Here is a 7,073-nt window from a genome sequence, read left to right on the forward strand (position 1 = left end):
TTCAAGTGTGTGTTCCCTGGAAATAGACCCTGAGGCACACTTGTGAGTAGAAAGCACTAACTTTGGAGAGAGTCCCAGACAGCACAGGTAAGGGTGTGGGGAGGTGAGACATACAAGGAATGCAGCCAATTTAAATGGGAGGAATAAGCTAGCAGGTTTCCACTGTGGGCAATTGGAGCTAATTCCCAGGGGGGCCCTATGGGAGACTTTGTAGAACACACATCTCACATTCATCCCAAATGCAGGATGAGATGGCTTGGGGGTATTTAGCCACCAAAGTCGCAATCATACTTATTAAAGTACTTCCCCATGGGAGATATAAATCCCTGTCACCTTCAGTTGGCCTTGGGTCATATCCAGCATGCTCTAAGGGTGAGACAAAAAGCCCCCAAGGCAAAGAGTCATGGCGATTGCCATAAGCAGCCCTATAGATGGAAAGGTGAGACCTAGCTCTGCAGGGCCAGTGTCTAAATACATAAGTCAGTGTCAGAATCTTTTTGGCACTGTCTGTTCCTTAAATAGGTCAATACTCACCATTTGTGAAAGTTTTCATTGAACTGGAGCTACATTTCCTCTCTATAGATAGCATGTTTTAAATGTTTTGTCAATTATCAATTTTAATTGGAAACTGATTGCAGGACCTCTGACCCAGAGAGTTGTGAGATACGTGTTTAGCCATCGAACGAGCATTGTAGACATCAAAATATTCTCCCTGGGGAAAAGAAAGCAGGATTTTTGTAGTGTGTCCTGCCTGTAGATGTGCCATGCTGGATGTTAGGCACAGGTCTTTCCCTGGGATTTCATGGAGATCTTGGGCTGGCTGCTTTATCAGAAACTCTATTCTTGCAATTCAGCCTAGGGGAATCCAAGCTGCAGTGTCTCACCTCTTGCTGAGGGGTTCCTCAGCATGTGGAATTCAAAGAACCTCCTTATCTCCAGGTCTCCCATAGTAGCTGGAACTTTATTCATGTCCCTATCATTACTTTCTCTATGGAACGGGATGAATTGCTGGTTAGCTTGCTCCCACCCACCTATGCCCATCCAGGCCCACGCTCAGCACACCGTCCCCATAGTGGGTGCCCCTGTCCCCAGAGATTCTTGGAAATGCTGTTCTGGGTGGTGACTCCATTTCAGCACTGATATAGCCACTGGCTGCAAGAGATGGCCTTCTCAAGCTTGTGTTGGGAGTCTAGTAATGAATCCTTTTTGTCACAGTTCAGATGGAACTCGCAATGCCCAGCTCCACTGGTGTTGCTTTTCACCTTTCTTCTGTCTCCAATACTCTTCCCTTTCTTTGCAAGCCTCTCAATATTTCACCATTTTGTTCCAGTGTCACTGCACACAGTTATGCATACTGGTGTGTGTGTGTGTGTGTGTCTGGGTAGAAGCCTCTGGAAGAGCCCAGTGGTTGAGTTGGGACGGTTATGGGAGCTACAGACACCAGGTGCTCTGGGGCTGGCCAGGGGCTTGGGTGGGGAAGTGCAGTTATGGGAGTGGGGCTGGGGTCAAGCAGGTGTAAAACCCTGCAAAGCAGCTCTTGGTGAGTCTGTCAGGGGAAGGGGATAGGTGTCTAGTGGGAAGGAGTGGGATGGGAGTAAGGGCAGCATCTATAGTGCTGAACTTTCCAGGAAGAAAGAATCAAATTCTCTATGCATGCAAAATATTTCAAAATTTGAAAGTTGAAGGGTAACTTAAAAATAAAAATAAAAGCCTGGGATTAGGCCAAAGTCAAAACATTGTGATGAGGCTCGTAAGTTCTCCTGGGAGTCTATAGATGAACATTTCTAAGATTGCTTGAATGGGTCCTGGGTTAGACAAATAAGTTAATGGATGTGTGATGGTAGAAGCCACATTTCTCACTCTTGGTGAGGAAAGTTAGTTGAGTGAATGAGACAGCTACAATGACTCATGTGATAAGAGATTAGAGTTGGAGAGATTGGTATGAACTCATGCTTATGTTAATATAGATAAAGAAGGGTAGATGTAGAAACATTTATAGGTATGTGTGTACACAAGATATATTAGTGTCCTATTGCTGCTGTAACAAATTTCCACAAATGTAGTGGCTTTAAACAAACAAAAATTTCTTTTAGAGTCTGGAGGTCAGAGGTCTAACATCAGGTTGCTGGTTAGGGCTATGTTCCTTCTGGAGGCTTCAGGGCAGAGTTCAATTCCTTGCTTTTTTCAGCTTCTAGGACCGGCCTGGCTTCCTTGTTTCATTATTCCTTCCTGGCATCACTCCAACTTCTTTCCATAGTAATGTCTCCTACTATGCACTGTGATCCCTCTGCCTCCCTCTTAAAAGTCTCTGTGGTTCATGTATTTGGGGATCAAAGAAGGAAGAGAAGAGACTGTGAAAGACAGTCGCACAGAAGCTATACTGGGACCGTGCTTGGACTGGGTTGTATGACAGGCAAAGTCTCTGCAAGACACCTTCCAGGGACAGCAGCATGGGGCCAACACCCAGAAGGGTATGAGGGCAAGGGAATTTCTGAGAAAGAGGAGGAAACCAGAGAAGGGGCTTACGTGAGTAGGTGATGTCATCAGCAGCAAGGTGGGGAGTTCTCTGGGTCACAGAGCTTTGAAGGCCAGCAGTGATTTGGGGGTCTTTTATAGCTATTGAGTTTGTCTTTTCTATAGTAAGTGGATGTGGGGAGCAGTTTTGTGAGAAATGGAAAATAGGTACGTTCTAAAGGACTTAAAAATACTTTTTCAGATTATATTTAAAGAGACTGAATATATGAGAATGTGAGTTTGGGACCAGTGGGCTTTGGGGCAATAGTCCTAGCCTGCTGTGAAGAAGTAAACAACATGGGGATCATTTTAAGCCAATAGACAGGGTGCATTTCTGGCTCATTTGTAGAACATGACTCTTGTGATTACATGAGGCCCACTCCCATAATCTGGGATAATCTCCTCATGTCACGATCTTTAACTTAATCATATTTGAAACGTTCCTTTTTCGTGTAAGGTAACATATTCACAGGTTATGGGGATTGTGAAGTAGACATCATTGGGGGATCACTATTTACCTACCACGCATGAGTCAGCTTGCATGCACGTGATTTCTTCCTCTGTCGGCTGAGAGAGCCAAGAAGCAATGACAACCAAGTAGTAATGAGCACAACTAGAGCCCAAACCTTGGTTTCTAATGTCATCCAACAATAAAAGGAACCAGGACTCTTTGGCTAAATGACTGATTCCAAGGCTGAGCCTGGGATTGTACAACATGAGCCTGGAGAATCTTGTAATGTCAGTAAGCACACACATAAACACACACACAATGATGGGAGTATGGCAAAGAGACACAGGAGCCTGCTGAAAGTGTTCCCAATGGCTAAAGCTGGAGCAAGCTGAGCAACAGAACAGATACAGTGCTTTTGGATTATAACTTGAAATACAAAATAAATATCCATGAGTCCATACTGATATAAATAAATAGGGAGAAGAGACAAATCTCCTTTGCAGAATAATTCCAATTTTTTACAGATATTTTATCCAAGATAAGGTAGAAAAGAACTCTCCCCTCCTTAATCATATGCTGTCCATAGTAACCTCCCTCCAAAGAGTAGAATATGGTAAGGCAGAAAAACATACCTTTACTGCTGAGAAAGCTGATACACACTACCTCAGCCAGGTGACCAAAGTTGAACTTAACTGTCATGTCATGTGGATTGTATGCTCTCTTGATAAGGGGTGATGAGAATGGTACTTTCTTTCTTGGTCTTCCTCTCAAAAACCTGTAACCCCAGTGTCATCATGAGAAAATCACCTGGCAAATCCCAGTTGAAAGACATTCTACAAAATACCTGGCCAGTAGTCCTCAAAGTTGTCAAGAGTCATCGGAAACAAGGGAAGTCTGAGAAACTATCACAACCAAGAACACCCTAAGATGGCATGATTATTAAATACAATGTAGCATCCTGGATGTGAGGTTGAAACAGAAAAAGGACATTTGATTAAAATGGTGGAAATCTGAATAAAGTGAGGACTTTGGGTCATAGTAATGTATTAGGATCAATTAACTAACTGTAACAAATGTACCACTTTAGTGCAAGATGCATAGGGGAAACTGGGTGAGGGATATGAGGGACCTCTCTGTACTATCTTCATAACTTTTGTATAAATATAAATCTCTTTTAAGGTAAAATGTCTAGATAAAACAAGCAACAACAACAAGGCCACTGCCAAATCTAGTCTGAAGACAACAAAACAAGAACATTACCCAAGTCACAAAGGCACCAAACACCTGCCATCCTGGCTGATATGAGTGACTACTCCTTCTGTGCCAACAATAGCTTTTTTCAAATCTTCATTTCTCTAGGATAAGGTTTACAAATATACCCAGTCACAAAATTACCCCCCACTTCCTGACAGCATCCAATTCAGAGCCAAACCCTACTTCAGGAAACCCTCCTCTAAATCACCTAGCTGAAGCCCAGATTTTATGTTTCTTCTAATACTCTCTTCCTGAGAGTCCCCAGGGTTCCCTCATGTCTTGCAGTCTCCTTTTGTTCTTTGAGTAATGAACTCAACTTGTTCATCAAGCAATAAACTGCACTCAGAAAGTTGAGCTTGTTTAACTACAGGTGTGTTCCTGGTGACCTTTGACTGCAGAGAGGTGACAAGATTCAGAAAATGCCTCTAGGGTGGTTCCAAGATGGCCAAATAGGAACAGCTCCAGTCTACAGCCCTCAGTGTGAGCAATGCAGAAGACAGGTGATTTCTACATTTCCAACTGAGGTACTGGGTTCATCTCACTGGGGCATGTCAGACAGCGGGTACAGGACAGTGGGAGCAGCCCAATGAGCAAGAGCCGAAGCAGGGTGAGGCATTGCCTCACCCAGGAAGTACAAGGGGTCAGGGAATTCCCTTTCTTAGCCAAGAGAAGCCGTGACAGACAGCACCTGGAAAATTGGTCACTCCCACCCCAATACTGCACTTTTCCAAGGGTCTTAGCAAATGGCATACCAGGAGATTATATCCCACGCCTGGCTCCGAGGGTCCCATGCCCACGGAGCCTTGCTCATTGCTAGCACAGCAGTCTGAGATCGAATTGCAAGGCAGCAGCAAGACTTGGGGAGGGTGCCCGCCATTGCTGAGGCTTGAGTAGGTAAACAAAGTGGCCGGGAAGCTCTAACTGGGTGGAGCCCACCACAGTTCAAGGAGGCCTGCCTGCCTCTGTAGACTCCACCTTCGGGGGCAAGGCATAGGCAAACAAATGGCAGCAGAAACCTCTGCAGATGTAAACGTCCCCGTCTGACAGCTTTGAAGAGAGTAGTGGTTCTCCCAGCACGGAGTTTGAGATCTGAGAACGGACAGACTGCCTCCTCAAGTGGGTCCCTGACCCCTGAGTAGTCTAACTGGGAGGCACCCCCCCAGTAGGGGCAGACTGACACCTCACACGGCCGGGTACCCCTCTGAGACGAAGTTTCCAGAGGAACAATCAGGCAGCAACATTTGCTGTTCAGCAATATTCACTGTTCTGCAGTCCCTGCTGCTGATACCCAGGCAAACAGGGTCTGGTACAGACCTCCAGCAAACTCCAGCAGACCTGCAGCTGAGGGTCCTGACTGTTCGAAGGAAAACTAACAAATACTATCCACACCAAAACCCCATCTGTATGTCACCATCATCAAAGACCAAAGGTAGATGAAACCACAAAGATGGGGAAACAACAGAGCAGAAAAGCTGAAAATTCAAAAAATCAGAGCACCTCAAAATTCTAAAAATCAGAGTGCCTCTCCCCCTCCAAAGGAACGCAGCTCCTTGCCAGCAATGGAACAAAGCTGGATGGAGAATGACTTTGACGAGTTGAGAGAAGAAGGCTTCAGATGATCAAACTTCTCTGAGCTAAAGGAGGAAGTTTGAACCCATCGCAAAGAAGCTAAAAACCTTGAAAAAAGATTAGATGAATGGCTAACTAGAATAACCAGTGTAGAGAGGTCCTTAAATGACCTGATGGAGCTGAAAACCATGGCATGAGAACTACGTGATGAATGCACAAGCTTCAGTAACCAATTCAATAAACTGGAAGAAAGGGTGGCAGTGACCCAAGATCAAATGAATGAAATGAAGCAAGAGGAAAAGAAGTTTAGAGAAAAAAGAGCAAAAAGAAATGAACAAAGCCTCCAAGAAATATGGGACTATGTGAAAAGACCAAATCTACATCTGATTGGTGTACCTGAAAGTGATGGGGAGAATGGAACCAAGTTGCCCCCCCCCCCCCCCCCCCCCCCCCCCCCCCCCCCCCCCCCCCCCCCCCCCCCCCCCCCCCGAAAAAACACTCTTCAGGATATTATTCAGGAGAATTTCCCCAACCTAGCAAGACAGGCCAACATTCAAGTTCAGGAAATACAGAGAATGCCACAAAGATACTCCTCAAGAACAGCAACTCCAAGACACATAACTGTCAGATTCACCAAAGTTGAAATGAAGGAAAAAATGTTAAGGGTAGCCAGAGAGAAAGGTTGGGTTACCCACAAAGGGAAGCCCATCAGACTAACAGTGGATCTCTCAGCAGAAACTCCACAAGCCAGAAGAGAGTGGGGGCCAATATTCGACATTCTTAAAGAAAAGAATTTTCAACCCAGAATTTCATATCCAGCCAAACTAAGCTTCATAAGTGAAGGAGAAATAAAATCCTTTACAGATAAGCAAATGCCGAGAGATTTTATCACCACCAGGCCTGCTCTACAAGAGCTCCTGAAGGAAGCACTAAACATGGAAAGGAACAACCGGTACCAGCCACTGCAAAAACATGCCAAAATGTAAAGGCCATCGATGCTAGGAAGAAACTGTGTCAACTAACAAGCAAAATAATCAGCTAACATCATAATGACAGGATCAAATTCACACATAACAATATTAACCTTAAATATAAATGGGCTAAATGCTCCAATTAAAAAACACAGAATGGCAAATTGGGTAAAAAGTCAAGACCCATCAGTTTGCTGTATCCAGGAGACCCATCTCACATGCAGAGACATACATAGGCTCAAAATAAAGGGATGGAGGAAGATCTACCAAGCAAATGGAAAACAAAAAGAGGCAGGGGTTGCAATCCTAGTCTC

Source organism: Macaca thibetana, chromosome X (genome assembly GCF_024542745.1).
Source record: "Macaca thibetana thibetana isolate TM-01 chromosome X, ASM2454274v1, whole genome shotgun sequence".
NCBI classification, from domain to species: Eukaryota; Metazoa; Chordata; class Mammalia; order Primates; family Cercopithecidae; genus Macaca; species Macaca thibetana.